The following is a 23376-nucleotide window of genomic DNA, read 5'->3' as shown; positions in this document are numbered from 1 at the left end:
AGTTTGGAAACTGGCACGTCCCTGAAATGCCCGCCAGGACCGAGGGATACTCAGTACCGGGTCCAGTACTTAAGGGGATGTGTCACGGCGGCAGTGACCCGGTCTGTGGCCCTGGGTGCCCATGTTAAAGGGATGATCTTTAAAGGGGTTTGTGAAATAAGAGATGTTCATGACACCTCCTGTGGTCTTCGGCAAGGGATGACCGACGTTGCTTAGGGGTCCACTGGGGTGATATTATGGCAGCAGGGATGGTTTGGCTTCCCACAGGTGAAACTGGGTGCTCAGGGCTCCCGGTGGAGTAGGAACAAGTGGTAGGTGGTGCAGAAAGAATCAGAGGACACAAGTTGCAGTCTCTTTACCTCTTTGCTTGGTTTAAGGCAGCCAAAGTGCAGGGAACAGATCGCGGGTGCAAGTGTGGTCTGGCTGGCTTGGAAGCAATTCATGACTCCCCCTAACCAGGTGGGATTGAAAGCCTTCCTCTATGTGCTGTGTTGTAGTCCCTTGCTGCCTTAGCCCTCACACAAAGGTCCTCACATTATCTCTCTGTCCCCCTTTAGGTAGGACACTACCCGCATGACAGGTAACTCGAGCCTTTTTACTGGGTCTCTCAGGTTGACTCTGGGCTCTATCTGTAACTGTGCCTTTGGTGTGTTAATGTGGACAGGTGGCTTGAAATCCTTCTGTCTGCCGGTTTCTGCTGTGGTGTATACAGTAATTCACCGCGCATTGTGCGGTGAATTACTGTATATACTACTATTTGGGCCACGGGTCCATTACACCAGCACCTCGCCTTGTATTAGGCTGAGTGCACACCAAAACCTTTTTCCGGTTTCTGCTGTGGGGCATGAAGTTATCTCCACAACCTTGGTCTTCCGGCTACCGGAATTCTGCCCTTCAGTGTGGAGGAAGCTCAGTCATAGCTTCCCTCCAGCCTTTCACTCTCCTTTATTTCCGTTCCCTCTCAGTCTCTTTACACTTTGCTCTGCTCTCTTTTCTCTTCCCAGGAGCTGCAGAACTCTCTGCACGGCCCCAGCTTCCCTTCCTCACTCCTCTATCGCTCTGACAGACTGGCTAACTCCTCGTCCAAGCAGCCAGAATATATATTATCTAGTGAAGCTCCACCGGAAACTGAGTTCAGAGCTCCCCCTTCTGGCCTGGAGTCAGAACAGTATTGCATGTGCTGAATACCTGTTAAAGGGATCCTTCCTCGCTTCCAAGCATGGCATCACTCTCCCCAGGAGGAAAGCAATATCACTGTAACAATCGGTTACCTGGGGTGTTACATTTCCTCAAAAAAACGGGCTATCTGTAGCCAGTCTTTTCCTTTTTGGACTCAGGCATGATCAATTGCTGCAGTCTGGGCCATATTTCCTTGCACGTAGACTGGACTGTGCCTGATGGTGGATTTTCCAATCAAAAATTCTAAATTCAATGCCGCGTAGGAGAGCCCAGTAGAGAGGAATCTATAATGGTAAAAAATATGTATACGAATCCATGCTAACATAAAACAATTTAGGCATTCTTAATAGTTCTGGAAATTATCTAATAAGGCCTGCCTTTAAAAAATGTAACAACATGCAATGACTGTGTTAGTATTAAAACCAGCATATAATGTGAACGGACAAATGATATACTTAAATTAATGAAATCAACACATAAGGCACTGCTTCCATAGTGGACGCTGGTAGCTGACATGGTAGTGGTAGGTCCAACTCATTATTGCCCAGGCGCTGACCCATAATGGAAGAATTAAAGACTCTTGAGTCTCCAGTTGATCAATAGCCCCCAATGTCTATAATTATAATCATGTAGGCACTGTCAACCAGGGCCAACAGCACTACGGAAAAGTAATGTTTATAATTATAATATTGGGACCCTGAGTTCGGTGGCTTATGAACTCGGATGTGCTTCCCATCCAGGAATCCAATGCAGATTGGAAACTGGCACCTCTCTGGAACGCCCGCAGGGGCTGAGGGATGCTCGGTACCGGGTCCAGTACTTTAATGATGTGTCACGGCGGCAGTGACCCGGTCTGTGGCCCTGGGTGCCCATGTTAAAGGGACGATCTTTAAAGGGGTTTATGAAATAAGAGATGTTCATGACGCCTCCTGTGGTATTCGGTCAGGGATGACCGACGTTGCTTAAAGAAGTCCACTGGGGTGATATTATGGCAGCAGGGTGTTATGATCCGGTGACCTAGGAGCTGCATGAGAACATTCACTGGAGAAAGTGGCCACTGTACTGACCGCAATCCTGAACTTAACACCGCAACTAGAAGTAGCCGTGGAGTGTACCTAACACACCTAGACACCTCGTCACAGCCGGAGAACTAAATACCCCTAAAGATGGAAATAGGAATACTATCTTGCCTCAGAGAAAATCCCAAAGGATAGACAGCCCCCCACAAATATTGGCGGTGAGTCGGACACAGGCAGAAAAACAGGATTAGCACAGGAGGCCACTCTAGCTAGATAGGACAGGATAGGACAGAGTTCTGTGCGGTCAGTATAAAAAACCCTTCAAAACATCCACAGCAGAATATACAAAAACTTCCTACATCTTTACTAAAAGATGTAGGAGCGTAAATCTGCAACTCCAGTGAATCCTACAATCAGAGCAGGAATAAAACTGAAACAAGCACACTGGCATTGTGCCACAGAAACAAAAACCAAACACTTATCTTTGCTGAAATAGGCAGCGAGCAGGAGAAGCCAGAAAGTGATCCAACACTTCTCAAGGAACATTGACTACTGGCAAGGGCTAAAGGATCCTGCCCACTTAAATATCCCAGTCAGAATTGTAATCATCCGATACACCTGGCCAGGTCTGTGACTCAGAGACAACTGCATTCCCACCTACAACCACTGGAGGGAACCCAAAAGCAGAATTCACAACAGCAGGGATGGTATGGCTTCCCACAGGTGAAGTTGGGTCCCAAGGGCTCCCGGTGGAGTAGGAACAAGTGGTAGGTGGTGTAGAAAGAATCAGAGGACACAAGTTGCAGTCTTTTTACCTCTTTACTTGGTTTAAGGCAGCCACAGTTCAGGGTACAGATCACGGGTGTTGGTGTGGTCTGGTCGGCTTGGAAGGGATTCATGTCTCCCCCCAACCAGGCAAGATCGAAAGACTTCCTTTATGCACTGTATTGAGCTTTTCAAATATATAAGTAGTCCATTTAAAATGGGCAAGGCAAGGGGCAAAGGACAGGGAAGTGGACATGATGATGATGGTGCATACAGAGGAAGAGGCCGTGGCCAAGCTGATAGTGGGCCACAAAGAAGTCCCACATCTTCCCGCTCGACCTTACTGTCCCAGTTTCTAGGGGACCGCAGCACACCACTATTGAAGCCGGAGCAGTGTGAAACGGTTGTTGGTTGGATAGCGGATAATGCTTCCAGTCACTTTGCCACCACCACCACCATGTCTTCCACATGGTCAAGTCTGAGTAGCTGTGAGTTTGGACCGGATATAACTCACCCTGATCCTTCTACCTCGCACCATGCCGAGTGCCCTGAGACAACTGATCCCACACTTGGACACTCCAAAGAGCTGATGAGTTTTCCCTTTAAAGATTCCGGACTCTCGGCTGGTCAACATGAAGTGGGGCCAGATGAGATCGCATGTAGCGATGCCCAAAGATTTGAACAGCCACAGTCACACGAAGGTGATAGTGGGAAAGTGTCACAAGAGCTGGACGATGATGAGACACATTTGCCAGAAAGTCAGGGGGAGGAGCAGGGTGCGGATGTGGAAGACGAGGTGGTGGATGACATAGTGACTGACCAAACCTGACAGAAGGAGATGCAGAGCGAGGACAGCAGCACACATTGGGAGGGAGGCATATCACCACAACTGGCAGGATGAAGCAATGTGGTTGCCACAGACAGAAGGCATGCATCCGTTCCAAGTAACACCAATATGACGGACATTGCCATTCCAACTGTTAGATCTTCCCGAGTCTGGTTATTTTTTAAAGATTCTGCCGATAACCCCAAACAGGCTATTTGCAGCACATGCCATGCCCGCATCAGCAGGGGTAGCAAAACTACCAGCCTGACCACCACCAGCATGTTTAGGCACATGACATCAAAGCACCCGACTTTGTGGGCCGAACCCCAGGCTCCAGGAACACCGATTGCAGGTGACGCCACTGCTTCTACCACTGTTTTGCATAGAAGCCAATCCCCAGTTCACTGTACCTGTGAAGATGCCTCGGGCCCTGAACCTGTTGCTGCCCACAGTCTACCAGTGCCATCATCAAGCCCGCCCACGTCCTTGTCCCAGCGCAGCTTTCAGTTGTCTATACCCCAGTCATTGATTGGAACACAAGCGGAAATACGCAGCCAATGCCCCACAGCCCACAGTGCTAAATTCTAACATTTCTCATCCGCTTGCGCTTGAAATGTTGCCTTTTAGGCTCTTTGAGATGGAAGCTTTCCGCAACCTGATGGCGGGGGCCGTCCCAAGGTACTCGGTCACCAGTCACCACTATTTCTCCCGGTGTGCCATACCAACATTACACCAGCACGTGTCCCACAACATTACCCGTGCCTTCAACTATGCTGTTATTGGGAAAGTCCACCTAGCCATGGACACATGGACAAGGGCTTGTGGGCTGGGATGGTAGATCTCACTGATGGCACACTGGGTTAACATAGTAGAAGCTGGGACCAAGTCAGACTTTGGGATGGAACACATCCTCCTCATGCCGAGGATTGCTGGCCCTACGTCAATCAGGGTTGCCCCGACAGTTCACAGCTCCTGCACCTCCTCCTCCTTTTCAGCCTCCATCTCTGAAATGAACACATCAGTCAGAAACTGGAAGCACTCCTCAGCCAAGCGGCAACATGCTGTGCTGTAGCTAATCTGCTTAGGTGACAAAGCGCACAATGCTGAAGAGTTGTGGACAGCGCTGAAAGAGCAGTCAGATTTTAGGATGACACCGGTGAACCTACAGCCATGCTGTCAGTATCAGTCCTGGAATCTGTTTCTCTTGCCCTTAGACTTGCCCTCAGTTAACATGGATGTTGATGTTTTACGTCGGCCATCTTGCTTCCTGCCAAAGCTGTATATAAAGTCAGCACCTGTTCTGTTTCATTGCTTGTGTATTATGTTTTGGACCTTGTTCCTCTGCAGTCTCAAGCCTGGACTTACTATCTCTGTTAGTCCTTTCCTAACGACGGAGTCCTCTGCCAACCTGCACGTCTGGATCCCTGCCTGCTGACCGAGTGATTGCTGAACACCTAACTTCAAAAACTTCTGCCCCACCACACCTGTGGTAAAGTAAGATCTCCAGCCAGCTTGTGTGTTCCTCGGCTCTGCAAGAGACTGTCAGTGCTGGACATTCTTGTGCACTCATTGCTCAGTGACTTTGCATGCTGTATCACAGAGTATCAGCTCTGCTGCTATGGTTTATTGGAATGACTAAAGATTAATCTGGACTTATATGCTATATTGCATTTAGATCACAAATACAATATTGCTTGTTTAAACCATTGTGTCTGCAGTATCTTTGACCTAGCCACTGGTGTCCAGTTGTATCCACTAGTATCGTGACAGGATACACAAGCCACAAAGATGGATGCCGCTGGGTCAGAGACTTTAGAGGTGCGTGTTAAGAAGCTAAATAACATCACTGCTGCTATACACGCTGAGATGCAGACATGGAAGAGCAGAATAGAAGGCCTAGAGGGGCAGACTAAATATGATGTGCAAATGCTCAGTCAGACACTTCAGGAATTGCATGGCCGAATTGTGGTCCTGGAGGCACAATCTCAGGCTTCTGTCCCTGACATCCCTAAACTACCGCCATTTAGATTTTGTGGCGACCGAGACAAGTACCGTGGATTTCTGAACCAGTGTCGTTTATATTTTGCTGCACATGTCACACAGTTTCCTACGGACCGATCAAAAGTATTGACTATCATCGTGTTGCTGACTAACAAGGCTTTTACCTGGGCAAACCCCTTAATAGAATCGCAGGATGCATGTCTGAATGACTTCAATATGTTTATCACCGCCATGGGGCAGATGTTTGACGATCCGAACCGTAGCCTTACAGCGGAGACGGCCCTGCTGAATTTGCATCAAGGTAAACACCCAGTGACTGAGTATGCTATGGATTTTAGAAGGTGGGCCCAGGATACCACCTGGAATAGTGCAGCAAAGTACTCAATATTTAAGAAGGGGTTGTCCAGTTCTATCAAGGATGAGCTTGCACTTGTGGAGACCCCCACTGCTCTAGGTGATTTCATCAATCACTGTATTCGCCTTGACGCTCGCATCTCCGAGTGAAGACTAGGGAGGTGGTCTGAGATGAACTGCAGCAGTAAATCACTTCTTCCTTTCCTCCCCAAGGAGATTCCAGACCCAAGTCCACGGGAGTCTGCACCCGAACCAATGCAGGTAAATTCCCTACAAAGTCGAGTAAGCGATGAATGGAGGAAATTTTGTTTCAAGGAGAATTTTTGCTTTTAATGAAGGAGGTCAGGATATTTTGTTATCAACTACCCCAGTCGTTCTCGCAGGACAACCGCAGCCGTGGTAGAACACGACTTCTCAGACTCATACTCCGTGACTTCCGAACCAGGGCCACCCGCAATTGCAGCAGCTGGTCCGGATTATGACTTTTCAGATATGAACTCTGTTACATCCGAAACGGTACCACCCATTAATGATGTTATTCTATCTTCTGCAGTTTCATACCCTTTCAATAAGAAAAAAGACTCACATTGCTACCTCCCTATCAAGATCTGGATTGACTCCCGTTGGGTGAACAGTTCCACCATAATAGACTCCGGGACCAGTGGTAACTTCATGGACACCTCTTTTGCCAAGGAATATGGAATCCGATCACAGAGAAGAGTATCTTCAATTCTGATGGAGACTGTGGATTGATCTCCTTTGACCTCGGAGCCAGTGGACCAGCAGACTGAGCCCCTGAAGGTCCTCGTGGGAGATGATCACCAGGAGAAATTGCCCTTCCTTCTGATTTCCTCCCCACATTTCCCTATTATCATGGGTTTACTCTGGTTACAGGCTCAAAATCCCATCATTAACTGGGAGACAAAGAGATTGTGCTTCCCAGCTAGGGAGGTAACTTCTGGGAATTCGACTGATCCATCTCCGGGTGACCCATCGTTGGACCTAAGGTTACAGGCAGTTTATAAAGAATTTTCGGATGTGTGCGACAAAAAGAATGCAGACAAATTGCCGCCACACCGCCCTTATGACTGCCCAATCGAGCTTCTGCCTGCTGCTACCATTACCTTTGGAAATATTTATCCATTGTCCGGTCCTGAGCTCAAGACTCTCAAAGAATATATCGATGAGAACCTGTCTAAGGGGGTTCATACGCCCCTCGTCCTCTCCAGCCGATGCACCCATCTTTTTCATTAAAAAGAAGGATGGATCCCTCAGACCCTGTGTTGATTACCGGGAAATTAACAAGGTAACCATCAAGAATAGCTACCCCCTGCCATTAATTCCGGAGCTTCTCGAGAGAGTGCATCAGGCCAAGGTCTTTTCAAAATTGGACCTACTTGGGGTATACAATCTAGTCCGTATAAGATCTGGAGACGAATGGAAAACAGCATTTAGGTCTCGATATGGACACTTTGAGTATTTGGTCATGCCATTTGGACTTTGCAATGCCCAAGCAACTTTCCAACACCTAGTAAATTATATTTTTAGAGACATTCTTGATCTTTTTGTCGTAACCTATCTGGATGACATTCTGATTTTTTCTAGCTCCATGGAGGAACATCAACAACAACATGTCAAGACTGTCTTGCAGCGTTTGAGGGAGCACCATCTGTACATCAAGCTGGGGAAATGCGAATTTCACAAGACGGAGATCCAATTCTTAGGATATGTAATTTCTCCACGGGGTCTGAGTATGGATAACAGCAAGATCAAGGCCATTCAGTAGTGGCCAATTCCCTAGGACGTCAAGGAGGTCGAACGTTTCATCGGATTTGCTAACTTCTACAGACGTTTTGTCAAGAACTTCTCTGACATCTTCTCGCCCATCACCCGGTTGACACAGAAGAAGACAGCATTTATTTGGTCCCTTCAAGCCCAAGAAGCATTCTCTCGGCTCAAGACCAAGTTCACGTCAGCACCAGTACTGATCCACCCTGACCCGGAACTCGCCTTCATTATTGAAGTAGATGCCTCAAACTGTGCCATCGGGGCTATTCTGTCCCAAAGAACAGGAGAGAAGAATTTACTTCATCCTTGTGCTTTCCAAGCGACTGTCTCCTGCCGAAAAGAACTACGATGTAGGAAATAAAGAATTACTGGCTATCATCGCTGCCTTCAAGGAGTGGAGACATCTTCCTCAAGGAGCTTCACAGCCGATCGTTGTTCTCACGGATCACAGCAACCTTGAGTTCATCAGGTTAGCAAGATGCCTGATCCCACGGCAGGCCCGCTGGAGTCTTTTCCTTAATCAAGTCAATTTTACAATATCTTATAGACCAGGTTCTTGCAATGGAAAAGCAGATGCTCTATCCCTGATGTACTCCACTGACGCTGTTCCAGATGCTCCACCTAAGACCATACTTTCTGATTGCGATTTTGCAGGTGTCATTCATAACCAAGATTTGTTGCAGGTCATCAAAGAAGCTTACAACTCTGATCTTTTCCTGTCTCAGCCATCTGATGAGGTAAGCCATCTTTTTAGGAATGGAGTTTGGACCCGGGACCGGCGCCTCTACATTCCTGAAAACGTGAGGTTAAGGGTATTGAGATTGGTTCATGACTCTAAGGTTGCAGGGCACAGAGTAATTCAGAAGACTCAAGAATTCTTATCTCGCTTCTTCTAGTAGCCAGGTTTTCGGAAGGATGTTCAGAAGTACGTTTTATCTTGTGAGGTATGTGCCAAATTCAAGATCCCACGTGCCTCCCCTACTGGTCTGTTACAGCCTTTGCCAGTGCCGTCTTACCCATGGGGATCCATTTCTATGGACTTTACTGTAGAACTGCCCCTTTCCAAGGGAAAGAGTACGATTTTGGTGGTGTTCGATCACCGGACCAAGGCGGCCCATTTCATCCCTTGCTCCGGTTTACCCTCTGCGAAGGACACTGCTGACCTTATTATCCAGAACATCTTTCATCTGCACAGGGTTCTGGATGAAGTTGTTTTGGACTGTGGAGTTCAATTTACTTCAAAGTTCTGGCGAAGCTTTTGTTTGGCATTAGGCATAGAAGTTAACTTATCTTCTGCTTTCCACCCACAGTTCAACGGGCAGACAGAACGTACCAATCAAACACTGGAGCAATACCTTCGCTGTTACGTTTGCCATTTGCAAGATGATTGGGTAAGGCTACTCCCATTGACTGAATTTTCTTATAACAACTCCCAGAGTGCCTCCACCAAGCAGTCTCAATTGTACGCTAACCTGGGATATCACCCTAGCATTCTTCCCAGATTACCGGTAGATACATCTTTACCAGCAGTTGCCGACAGGATTTCTTCACTTCATCAGAACCTTGAACTTCTGAAAGAGACTTTGGGTTCCGCACAAGATAGGTACAAGAAGGCAGCTGACAGATTTTGCAAACCAACACCAACATTTAAGGTAGGACATTTAGTCTGGTTATCTACAAAGAATTTAAAGATGAAGATCCCTTCTCCTAAGTTGGGACAGAAGTACATCGGTCCTTATAGGATCAGTGGTCTGGTAGGTGCTGTTGCATGTCGCTTAAAACTACCAAGAACAATTAAGATACATCCTGTCTTTCATACTTCCCTACTAAGGGCTGTAGTACCAAATCCTTTTCCAGGACGTTCATCTCCTCCTCCCGATCCCGTTCTTGTGGATGGTCAAGAGCAGTTCATCGTTGAGAGAATTTTGGATTCAAGAATCTACAGAAATCGATTGCAGTATCTGATTAAATGGCAAGGCTATTCTTCAGAGGAGAATTCCTGGGAATCCATGGATAATATTAACGCCTCCCGACTGATTGAGCAGTTCCATCAAATGTACCGTGACAAACCTGGTTTGAGATCGTCCGGAGGCCGTTCTTGAGGTGGGAGTAATGTCAGTATCAGTCCTGGAATCTGTTTCTCTTGCCCTTAGAATTGCCCTCAGTTAACATGGATCTTGATGTTTTACGTCGGCCATCTTGCTTCCGGCCAAAGCTGTATATAAAGTCAACACCTGTTCTGTTTCATTGCTTGTGTATTATGTTTTGGACCTTGTTCCTCTGCAGCCACAAGCCTGGACTTACGATCCCTGTTGGTCCTTTCCTAACTGCAGAGTCCTTTGCCAACCTGCACGTCTGGATCCATGCCTGTTGACCGAGTGATTGCTTAACACCTGACTTCAGAAACTTCTGCCTGACCACACCTGTGGTGAAGTAAGAACTCCAGCCAGCTTGTGTGTTCCTTGGCTCTGCAAGAGACTGTGTCTTGTGCACTCATTGCTCAGTGACTTTGCATGCTGTATCGCAGAGTATCAGCTCTGCTGCTATGGTTTATTGGAATGACTAAAGATTAATCTGGACTTATATGCTATATTGCATTTAGATCACAAATACAATATTGCTTGTTTAAACCATTGTTTCTGCAGTCTCTTTGACCTAGCCACTGGTGTCCAGTTGTATCCACTAGTATTGCGACACATGCATGGTCATGTGCAATAATGGCCGGAACCGGAAAGGTTAGCTCACACACGGTTGCCTGGCCCACATGTTTAACCTCACAGTTCAAAGTTTTCTAAAAAGCTACCCGGAGCTGCCAGATCTGCTAGTGAAAGTACGCCATCTGTCTGCCCATTTTAGAAAGTTTGCTACAGCTTCAGCCGCCCTTGCCATGCTTCAGCAGCGTTTGCAGCTTCCGGGTCACCGACAGGTGTGTGATTTCCCCACTCGCTGGAACTTTCCACTGCATATGTTGGAAAGGATTTGTGAGCAGAAGAGGGCAGTTGCTGACTATCAACATCAATAAGGCCGTCGATATTCAGTTCAGACTTCACACATAACACCTCAGGATTGGACATGGATGTCAGACATATGTACCTGTGGCACCCCTAGGGGTATTTGCCACAAAAACAGTTACTGACACTAAATACAAATATTAAATAGCAAGACTGCACTACCACCTCCGGCCAGAAGGGCAAGACTCCCCTTGATCTATTCTGGTCTGAGAGAAGAACTGGCAGTTGGGCTAAGGAGCTGAAAGTGAGAGGTCATACAGCTGAATTTCTAACAGCCCTATGACAGTTTCCAGGCCCAAATCACCGGCCTGAGGAGAAAAGGGACAGAGAAAAAGGACATTGTGAGAACCGGGTAGCATTAATCACTACCCAGAACAGGCGCAAAGACGGATACCGGATCCGTGGCTGTATTCATTAAATATAATACAGCAACCGGAAAAACGTGACGTGATATCAGCTTCACTAGGGCCGGACGCAGCAACAGACACAGAGTTCAGCGGTACTCCCGGAGGGGGTAAGCCGATAAAAGGACTCGGGTTGCCCGTCGAACCAGGACCCGGAGGGGACAGATTGGGCCGGCAGCCAGTTCACATACAGCAGCAGGGCCACATAGAAACTGCGTACAATAAGAGGCGAAGACCCCGGCAGGGTCAAAGTAACTCAGAGTTCCCATACAGACTCCAGTGACAGGACTGGTTGTAAATCCCTTTATGTTGAAGTAAACTGGTTAAACGTTTCAGTGCCTCAGTCTTTCATTTGGACAATAGCCATCTATCCAGGATCAGGATCATCACCGCTGGGAGAACCTGCTGTTGATCAAGTAAGTGCCTGTTCCCTCATGATACCCCTTACACTGTGCATTGCCTGAGGCCACAGCACCGGGTCAAGCCACCCGTGACATCTCCCTCAAGAGACAGACCCCATTGGTCTGGTGCTGGGTACCCCGGTCTCCTGGGCGTCACAATTGGCGTCACGAACAGGATTCAGCCAGCCCGTATACCGGGTATTGTGTGCCGTGATTGGAGCCCAAAACTGTGAAAACTTGGATGAAAAATCTTGAAAATTGACTTTATTAAAGAAAATTCCATTTCCCATTAAAAACTATTGAAAGTGACTTTTCCCCATTGGTTATAATGGAGTAAAGATGGCCGCCAACACCTCATAACCGTTAGGCACGAGACTATTAATTGAGCTACGCCATTACCTGAACCCCAGTCTGACTGAAAAACTTCAGAATCCGCCATTACAGAGCGCGCGGCGGGCGGGAGCAGCAGGGGGCGTGTCATTGTGGGCGGCACCAAGCTGAGCGCTCTGACGTCAGAGTAAGGGGAAAACCAATCCTGCTGCACAGCGGAACGAATCTACACTATCCCGACGGAAGCAGAGGACCGGAAGGGTCCGGATTAACTAAGGGGGCACAGTATGTCGCAGCACGGAGACGCCGCAGCACTCGGCAACGCTAATGCAGCTGAAAGACAGAGTGTCAATAGAGAGTCCGGCAGCGCAGCGGTGCAAGGAGTGGCGCCCATCATGCCGGTGCTGATGCCATATACCCCGGGTGGCCCATGGCTTCCAATGTATGAAGGTGAGCCTAATACCCTTGACGATTTCAGAGAAAAGATGCTGGCCCATTTTGACATGTTCCCTGTGGGTGAAGTTCAGCGTGTTAGTCTCCTGATGATGCAGTTAAGTGGCCATGCTAAGCGAGAAGTCACAGCATGGGCAGCTGATCTGAAAGGCACTGTTGAACGCATATTTGCTGGATTAAAAGCTACATTTGAAACCACTGCCGGCAGCAAAGCTAAAGTACGATTCTTTAATTGCAAACAAAAAGCTAATGAGGGCGTGAGAGACTTTGCCTTAAACCTGCAGGAAGCCCTTAAATCACTTACACTGGCTGAACCCATTTTTAACACCGGAGCGGATAAACTGCTAAGAGATCAATTTATTGAGGGACTCTACACCCCTTCTCACCGGGGGCATGTGAGCATGCTTGTTTTTAAGAACCCTGAATTGACATTTGCCCAATTAAAGGAGAGCGCTATACGTCTCCAGCTGGCAGAGGCACCTCGGGATCAGGATCCTGCGCAACCCATGGCAGAGGCACCTCAACAACAGGGAGTGCCAGTGACATCAGCTATGTCTGGGGCCATTGCTAAGCCCCTGGGGCCCAGTACTAATGAGGCTCTTCAACAAAAGCTTGACTCTTTAACTGATGTTGTTGCTTCAATGGCTAAAACCATGCAGGAGATGAGAGGACCCAAGATGGAGTTGGCAAACCGTAGCGAGGATGTTCCATGGATGAGACCCCGGAGATACCCGACATGGAGAGGACGACCCCGCAACTGCTACCAACCGGATGGACAGCCCATTTGCCGCCGTTGCCAGCAGCCAGGCCACTTTGCACGAGATTGTGATTTAAACGGGAATCCCCTGGGAATGCGGGCCGCTTCACAGGAATGAACTTTCAAGGCCCAACACCCTGGCACGACAGGTACATCGGAGGACGACCCATTATCCCTATCGTGCTGGACGGAATTCCCCTCAATGCTTTGCTGGACACAGGTTCCCAGATTTCATCTATACCGTATATCCTTTATAAGAGGTACTGGGCTGATGCAGATATTGATAAAGGGCCCTCTGATGTTGAACTAGATATATGGGCCAGTAATGGTAAGTTGGTATCGAAACTAGGATTCAGGGAGATGACCATAAAGATTGGTAAAGTAGAATTGAAGAAACAGGGTATAATTGTTGTTGATGTTGACCGGCGGAACTGTGAACCAACGGTATTGATAGGAATGAATGTGTTAGAGAACTGCTTTTCCGAAGTCATTTCTGTCTTACAGCAAATTGCTGAAACTGCCCAATCCTGCCAGCAGAGAGTTCTCCGGAGGGAAATAAAAGTATTGATGTTAAGGCAATAGGTAGAAGTTGCAGGTGGAGAAATCGGCAGTGTGAGGGTAAGTGATTCAACGTCTATTGTAATCCCACCAAAAACAGAAATGCTGATATGGTGTAGAGCAGCCATTGGTACTAAGGGACGAGATTATCAAGCCTTATTAGAACCAGTGTACACCGACAGCAGGCCCACTATACTCACAGCACGAGGGATAGTCGAGGTACACCGGGGACGAGTGCCGGTACGACTTTTGAACTGTGGAGAGGAAGAGGTCACTTTGCCAAGGTATGCTACAGTGGCAAAGCTATATACTGTTGACAACAATGCCATCACAACCATTGAGCCCTTAGAACCAACCTGTCAGGTGGAAGTCAACGGCTCAGATGGAGAATTGGAGGATTGGTGCCAACAGCTACACGTGGGCATAAATTCAACACCTACCCATCAAAAACAAGGGGTGTATAGGCTAGTGACGGAATATGAACAAGTCTTCAGTAAACACCCATTGGACTTCGGACGGATAGAAGGGGTAGAACACACAATCCCCACTGGTGACCATCCCCCAATAAAAGAAAGATATAGACCCATACCGCCCGCTCACTATCAATGTGCAAAAGATATGCTGAGGGAGATGAAACAGGCCGGGGTAATAAGAGACAGCTGTAGCCCCTGGGCGGCCCCTCTAGTGATTGTCAAAAAAAAGGACGGAACCATGAGAATGTGCGTAGACTACCAGCGGATTAATAACATCACCCATAAAGACGCCTACCCCTTGCCTAGGATAGAAGAGTCCTTGACTGCTTTGAAATCTGCTAATTATTTTTCCACCTTAGACTTAACAAGCGGGTATTGGCAAGTCCCTGTGGCTGAGAGAGATAAGGAAAAGACGGCATTCACCACACCAATGGGTCTATGTGAATTTAATCGCATGCCATTCGGACTCTGCAACTCATCCGGTACCTTCCAGCGGCTGATGGAATGCTGCCTCGGACACAAGAACTTCGAGACCGTCCTCCTGTACCTAGATGATGTGATCGTCTACTCAAAGACTTACGAACAACACTTAAAAGACCTGGCAGAAGTGTTCGAAGCCTTATCCAGGTATGGCATGAAAATCAAGCCATCCAAATGTCACCTTCTCAAGCCAAAGGTACAGTACCTGGGACACATCGTGAGTTCGGAGGGAGTAGCACCGGATCCCGAGAAAATAAGCGCCATAAGGGATTGGCCGAGACCTACCAACGCAAAAGAAGTGAGGCAATTCCTGGGATTGGTGGGTTACTATCGCAGATTTATAAAAGGATTTACCAAGTTGGCAGCACCCTTGCAAGACGCCTTGGTAGGGCAGACGAAGAAACCTTCAATCCGAAACCCTCCTTTTCAGTGGAACGACGAAAGGGAAGACTCCTTTGAACAACTAAAGAAGGCACTAACCGGAGAAGAGGTTCTGGCATACCCAGATTACCACCAACCTTTCATCCTCTACACCGATGCCAGTAATGTGGGACTAGGAGCGGTGCTGTCACAAAAGCAAGAAGGTCGGGAGAAAGTCATCGCCTTTGCAAGTAGAAAGCTCCGGCCTACTGAAAGAAATCCAGAAAATTACAGCTCCTTCAAATTGGAACTACTGGCAGTAGTTTGGGCTGTGACTGAACGTTTCAAACACTATCTGGCCGCTGCAGAATTTATTGTCTATACTGACAACAATCCGTTGACCCATCTGGACACAGCCAAATTAGGTGCATTAGAACAGCGATGGATAGCCCGGTTATCTAATTACAACTTCATAATCAAGTATCGAGCAGGTCGCAAGAATGGAAATGCCGATGCCCTATCCCGGATGCCACACTTGAGAGATGTAGAAGAAGAAACGGGGGAGCTTGAAGAAATTGAACTACCAGCCTTCCATCATCCCAAGGCAAAACATCATCAGTCAAGTACCTATCAGAAACAACAAGAGGTGAATATTAATCCGTTAGCACACCATAGATGGGCTGACACCCAAGACAGCAATCCGGCTGTGAAGTTGGTGAAGGAACTGCTGACTGAGCAAAGTGCATATCCCGATGAGGATGCCCCAGAAGAGACGCATCAACTCTGGAAAGAGAGAGGCAAAATGTTCCTGTATCAAGGGAAGCTCTGTAGAAGGTACACCAATCCGAAAACACATGAATTGGTTTGGCAAATTATCGTGCCTAAACAGGATGTCAAGATGGTCCTCGAAGCTTACCATAATGGTGCTGGTCACTTCGGTTGGAAAAAGTTAGAAGTACTTCTAAGAGAGAGATTTTATTGGGTCGGGATGAGAAAATCAATCGAACAGTGGTGCAGAAATTGTGGCCCGTGCAACCTCAGAAGAAATGATCAAAAGAATCAAAGAGCACCACTGCAGCCCATAATCACCAAACAACCACTTGAACTTGTAGCCATAGACCACGTGAAGTTGACACCAAGCCGGTCCGGCTATGTCTATGCCTTGACCATCGTGGACCATTATTCACGCTTCTTGGTAGTAGTACCCGTAAAAGATCTGACAGCAAAAACAGCAGCCAAAGCGTTCCAAACGTACTTTTGTAGACCCCATGGATATCCGGAACAGGTTCTCACCGACCAAGGTACAGCCTTTGAATCAGAGATCTTCAGAGAATTCTGTAATATGTATGGTTGCAAAAAGATCCGGACGACGGCCTATCATCCACAAACAAACGGCTTATGCGAGAAGATGAACCATATTGTAATAGACCTACTAAAGACTTTACCTGAGACAGAAAGGAATCAATGGCCAGAGAAATTGCCTGACTTGGTGGATCTGTATAATCATGTCCCGGTGAGCTCCACCAACTGCACCCCAGCTTACCTTATGCGTGCAAGACCCGGCCAATTACCAATCGATCTAGAAATGGGAATTCTGAAACCAGACGCAGAAGTTCAAGACTCCAATTGGGATATCATACGGCAAAAGCAGTATCGCCAAGTGCAAGAGAGTGTGGAAAGAAGCCTTCAGCAAACTAGAGAAAGACAAGAGCGAACTTTCAACCAGAATGCTCTAGCGACCCCATTAAGACCGGGTGACCAAGTGCTCAAGAGAAATCGTCGAACCAATAAACTAGACAATCAGTGGGAAGCCGTACCCTACACAGTTTTACCAACAAGAATGGATAATCCTAAAATGTGTCGCATTAGCAAAAACGGAGGCTTAACATCTGTACTAGTGTCAAGAGACAATCTTAAATTGTGTCCGGAAGCATTGAAAGAGCCAGAAGTTGTCCAGCCAGAACCAGAAGTTATTCAACCCATGCAGGTCCAACCAGTAAAGGAAAAAGAAGAGGAAATGTATCACACCTGTATAGGAGACTTTCCCAAAACCCTACTAACATACCATGGTGCAGTAGTGGTTCCCATGGTGGCCTTTTACCCAACACCGAACCCAATACCAGAAGTCCCAAGACAGGAAGAGGCTGACCCCGTACTACGGGAGGTTCCAGGCCAGGAAGAACAGATTCCTGATCAGAGTAATCCCATTCACGGTGGACTTGCCAACTCCATAGTCGTGGAATTATCTTTAGCAGAGCGGACAGATACTACATCCGCAGTAGACAGTAGTACACCACATGAAGAGACACCGCTATTACGTAGATCACAGCGTAGTACCCAGGGTCAATTACCGGCCAGGTATGCGGATTACCAACTATAAAACTATAGTCATTGTTATCAGTCTGCAACGTTTAAGCCCAGTGCCTACAGAGACTTGTCTGTATGAACTTATTGCATATTCTTGCACTTTTTATCAGCCCGGAGGCACTAAATCAAAGCTCCGGAAAGTCTGCTTTTTAAACTTTGCTTTTTGCTCTTTTTGAACTTTCTTTAGACTTTATATTGGTAACTCCTTTGGAAAAATGGAACTAAATTCTTGGACACAAAGTGCAGTGCCTTTCCTAGTACCTTCAAGGATAGAACTGTATTAATGGACGCTATTTGAAGTGACTTTTTACAGAACTCTATTTGTTTCCTTGAGTGGTTTTTGTAACTTTACATTTTTAAGACTCTGTACATATTAATTGTTATTTCAAAATGTTATCGTCCCACAGTCCCGGAGTACTGTTCTTAACTAAGGGGGAATGTGGCACCCCTAGGGGTATTTGCCACAAAAACAGTTACTGACACTAAATACAAATATTAAATAGCAAGACTGCACTACCACCTCCGGCCAGAAGGGGGAGCTCCATAGACTCCCCTTGATCTATTCTGGTCTGAGAGAAGAACTGGCAGTTGGGCTAAGGAGCTGAAAGTGAGAGGTCATACAGCTGAATTTCTAACAGCCCTGTGACTGTTTCCAGGCCTAAATCACCGGCCTGAGGAGAAGAGGGACAGAGAAAAAGGACATTGTGAGAACCGGGTAGCATTAATCACTACCCAGAACAGGCGCAAAGACGGATACCGGATCCGTGGCTGTATTCATTATATATAATACAGCAACCGGAAAAACGTGAGGTGATATCAGCTTCACTAGGGCCGGACGCAGCAACAGACACAGAGTTCAGTGGTACTCCCGGAGGGGGTAAGCCGATAAAAGGACTCGGGTTGCCCGTCGAACCAGGACCGGAGGGGACAGATTGAGCCGGCAGCCAGTTCACATACAGCAGCAGGGCCACACAGAAACTGCGTACAATAAGAGGCGAAGACCCCGGCAGGGTCAAAGTAACTCAGAGTTCCCATACAGACTCCGGTGACAGGACTGGTTGTAAATCCCTTTATGTTGAAGTAAACTGGTTAAACGTTTCAGTGCCTCAGACTTTCATTTGGACAATAGCCATCTATCCAGGATTGGGATCATCACCGCTGGGAGAACCTGCTGCTGATCAAGTAAGTGCCTGTTCCCTCACGATACCCCTTACACTGTGCATTGCCTGAGGCCACAGCACCGGGTCAAGCCACCCGTGACATCTCCCTCAAGAGACAGACCCCATTGGTCTGGTGCTGGGTACCCCGGTCTCCTGGGCGTCACATACCATTCTACAAAACTTTGAGGACTGCACCAAGACGGTGAGCAGCGATGACGCCATAATTAGCGTCACCATCCAGCTTCTCTGAATTCTGAAAACCTCTCTGCTCACAATTAAAGAGGATGCATTGCAGGCAGAACCCAAACACATGGAGCAAGGAACCATACAGGGAGACAACACTCAGTCCAGCCTCATGTTGTCCCAACGTGGATTGGTAGACAATGAGGAGGAGGAAAAAGAACAGTAGCTAATTTCATGTGCCATAGATGGTACTACAAGCACAGCTGTCATACCGTCTGTTCAGCACTGATGGCCTGAGGACAGGAAGGAGAAGGAGGAGGACAGCATGGTCAGTCATCCTGTAGCGGAATTACTTAAAAAAATCCCAGAGTTTGTTGTACAACCAAGGAGTCCAAGCAAGAGAGACAGAAGTACAATCCAGTTCAGGCAGGGGAACAAAGGAAAAGTTTTGGGACAATTTTCTCAGACCCTCCCATCGTGTCGGCACAGAGGCAAGGGGTGCTGTCACAAGAAGTGTAATGTTTGGGAAGATGCTGAGGGAGTACCTTGCAGTTCGTATACATGTCCTCTGGGATTCCTCTGTGCCTTTTAATTATTGGGTATCCAAGCTGGCCTGCCCCTTGGAAGTCCTGGCCTGCCCTGCTGCTAGCGTTCTTTCAGAGCGGGTTTTTAGTGCCGTTGGTGGAATTATCACAGATAAGCACATCCACCTGTCAACTGAAAATGCTGACAGGCTGGCTCTTATAAAACTGAACAAGGGCTGGATTGGGAAAGACTTCTGTATACCACCAAGTAAAAACAGCGAAACATAATCTCAAATAAAATTGTCTTTTTCACCAGGGTTAACGTGTTCTGTGCTGCTTCAGCCAGTCCAATTTTTGGCAAGGGTGTCTATGATGCCCATAAAATATTTTTAAAAAATGTACCCCCCATGGGGAAATGATTGTCAGCCCATGCACTTCGTGTATGGGCATTACAAGTCTAGGAGACCCGCTCCTCTACATTGGGCCTAGTTTTTAGTGAGGCCTTCAGCACTGTCTCCTCATTCTCCGCCACTAGATCACCAGGGTTAATGTGTTCTGTGAAGCAACAGCCAATCCAATTTTTGGCAAGGGTGTCTATGATGCCCATAAAATATGTTTAATAAATGTACCCCCATGGGGAAATGTTTATCAGCCCATGCATTTCGTGTATGGGCATTACAAGTCTAGGACACATGCTCCTTTACGTAGTTTTTAATGAGGCCTTCCTCCACGTCTCATCATCCACCGATCGTGATCACTGATGAGCGAACGTGCTCGCCACTACTCTGTACTTGCCTGAGTATCACTGTGCTCGGTGTACTGGAATTATTACACAGGAGCTTGCGTCTCCGCCCTGCAATTTTAGGGTTCTTTACAGCGCCAACGAACATGCAGGAATTGTCTGCCATGCACTGTAATACCGCAGCCATCTTTGTTGTGGTATTACAGTGATTGGCTGGCCGCACAGTGTCATCAGGTCTATAAGAGACCTGACACTGCCCTGCTCGGCGCATTATGCTCCGGACCCAGCTAGTGGAGGGGGAGCTACCGCTGAGATAGGGTCAGATTTGTTCTTTTATTAGTGTGGGTCTACTAGTGTGCAGTCCACAAATTCTGATAAACCAACAGTACTTTGTAGGGCTATTTCTGGGGTATATAAATCATTGCAAGGCATGCAGGCACTGCGTGTGAGTCTATAGATCTCCCTGCATACATCAAAAGGCTTCATTACTGTCTTCTGCTGCATATTTTATATATACCTAGCTGCAGGTATCCGTGGCCATTATTTTTTCTATGGGCACCATATCCTTTCAAATTTTAGTACAAAGCAATACAGAGCCCCATTTTTCTACAACATTTATTGGCATGGTCACACTGCAGACTAAAGCGAGGTACAGTAATTGTAATACAAGAGCATTAAAATCTAACAATTTAAAACGGTTGTTTTTGTACCAGGCATCAGATATGAGTGACCTTTTTTTTGGGTACTATAGTTTTTTTTTGGAGTGTTTTACAACATTTTTGGACAACATTTTGGTGACCAAAAAATCTTTAGCTGGCAAAAAAATATTTAGCTACAGTTCTTATATTTAGCACTGTGATTTGGACGCCAAACGCATCACATATCATTGCGCTAAATATTGTACAATTTTAGTACTCCAAATTTTTTATTTTAGTGTCATAGCCTACTTATTTACACAATTTTGGTGGTCCCAAAAAAATAAAGGCCACATTTTGATAAGTCTGTTATCTCCGTCAGACACACAGTGTATTTGTGGTATCCAAATCCTCACTTTGCAGGCATACATTGCATTTTTTGGTCTGCTACCATTGCTATATACAGAATTTTGTGGTTTAAATTTTTTTTTTACAAAATACAGGCCACATATTGAAAGTCTGTTATCTCAGTCAGATGCCTGGTCTATCTGTGGCCTCCAAATCTTTGCTTTTCAGGCATACATTCCAGATTTTGGTCTTCTACCCTTGGTGTATACAGTATTTTGTTGTTTTTAAAATTTTAAAAAATACAGACAACATATTAAAACAGTCTGTTATCTCCATCACTTGTCTGATCTATCTGTGGTCTGCAAATCTTGGCTTTTCAGGAATGCATTCCAGTTTTTGGCCTGCTAACTAGGGTTGAGTGACCTTGACTTTTTTAGAGTCGAGTCGGGTTTTGCAAAACCCGACTATCTCAAAAGTCGGGTCGAGTGAAATCGGCCGATTATGTTGTAAAGTCGGGATCGACCGAAACACGAAACCCAATGCAAGTCAATGGGGCAGCATAGTCGGCAGTGAGTGGGGGCCAGGAAAACACCTAGAGTGCCCATTTTAAGCTTGTCAATCTTAATTTCCCTTACAATAATAGTTATGCATTGGAAATTGGGGGTCATTAGGCTAAAGTTGTTGGGGATAGGGCTGGTTCAAGTATTTTGTGGGCCCAGGAAATCTGGACCACGTCACGGCAGTGGAGCAGGGAGAGGTAAGTATTTAAACTTTGCAAGTGCTGTGATCCTGAGTAAGCAGGGGGGGCCCACTCGTTGGCATTGGCACTGGCACAGGGCCCCTCAAAGTATGGCGGTGTGTTTGCACGACGGGGGCGCCTCCCACCGGCAGCGACACTTTTGTGTACTATGAGGGGCCCTGTGCCAGTGACATCGCCAACGAGTATGCCCCCCCACCTGATGATGGAACTTGCACTTTCATCTTCACATTCCTCTTTGTCCCCTTGTAAGGTGGTATAGTATGTGGGAAGGGGAACCTGAATTTCAGCAGGGTCAGATTCAGGCTGTGTAGCGTGCAAGGGGAATGTAGTGGTCTGGGGCAATGTACCAGAAGACTCATCTATCACTGGCTGGGCAATGGACAGGATGAGGAGGAAACACAGATATAGGCCCAAAGAATAAAGTGGGCTAAATGCAGTTCAAAATTGGTAACAGGACTAACCAGAGGGCATTGCTTTGTTCAGTGGAGTACAACTGTAATGAGAGGCTGACACAGTGAGTAGGCCCAAATCAGTAAGTGGGCTAAATGCAGTTCAAAATTGGTAACAGAAGTAAACAGGCGGCACTGGTTTGTTCAGTGGAGAACAGCAAGGAGCGGCAGACACCGTTAGTAGGGCCAACAAAACAAGTAGGCCAAATGCATTGTTATATTACAAAATTTAACGAGAGACTCAAAATTGAAGCTAAGGAAAGGCAACCTGGAGAACACCTTGGAGCGGCAGACACTGTTTCTAGAACCCAACCAAACAAGTAGGCCCACTGCAGTTTTTAAATTAAAAAACTCTTCAACGAGAGCCTGAAAATTGAAGTGCAAATTGGTGTGCAACAGTGGCAGCTGCGGATGGAGTGGTTGTGCGACTGCAGTCTGTGGATGAGCTCTCGCTTCTGCAGGAGGACGAGGAGGAGGAGGAGGGGTGCGAACGCCTACAGCCAACTGTTTCCTAGACCGTGGGCTAGGCAGAACTGTCCCAATATTACTGTCCCCTGTGGACCCTGCATCCACCACATTCACCCACTGTGCCGCGATGGACACTTAACGTCCCTGGCCATGCCTACTGGTCCATGCATCTGTTGTCAGGTGCACCTTTGTACTCACAGATTGCCTGAGTGCATGGATGATGCGCTCTTTAACATGCTGTTGGAGGGCTGGGATGGCTTTTCTCGAAAAGAAGTGTCGACTGGGTAGCTCGTAGCGTAGTACAGCGTAGTCCATCAGGGCTTTGAAAGCTTCGCATTCAACTAACCGGTAGGGCATCATCTCTAACGAGATTAGTCTAGCAATGTGGGCGTTCAAACCCTGTGTACGCGGATGCGAGGATAAGTACTTCCTTTTTCTAACGAGAGTCTCATGTAGGGTGAGCTGGACTGGAGAGCTGCAGATGGTGGAACTAGCGAGGGTGCCGGTGGACATGGCAGACTGAGAGATGGTTAGAGACGGTATTCTTGCCGGTGCCCTACATGCAGTGTTTCCTACTACGA

This window comes from Ranitomeya imitator, chromosome 6 (assembly GCF_032444005.1).
Source record: "Ranitomeya imitator isolate aRanImi1 chromosome 6, aRanImi1.pri, whole genome shotgun sequence".
Lineage (NCBI taxonomy): Eukaryota > Metazoa > Chordata > Amphibia > Anura > Dendrobatidae > Ranitomeya > Ranitomeya imitator.
The sequence above is the reverse complement of the archived record's forward strand: the minus strand, read 5'-3'. Positions refer to the sequence as shown.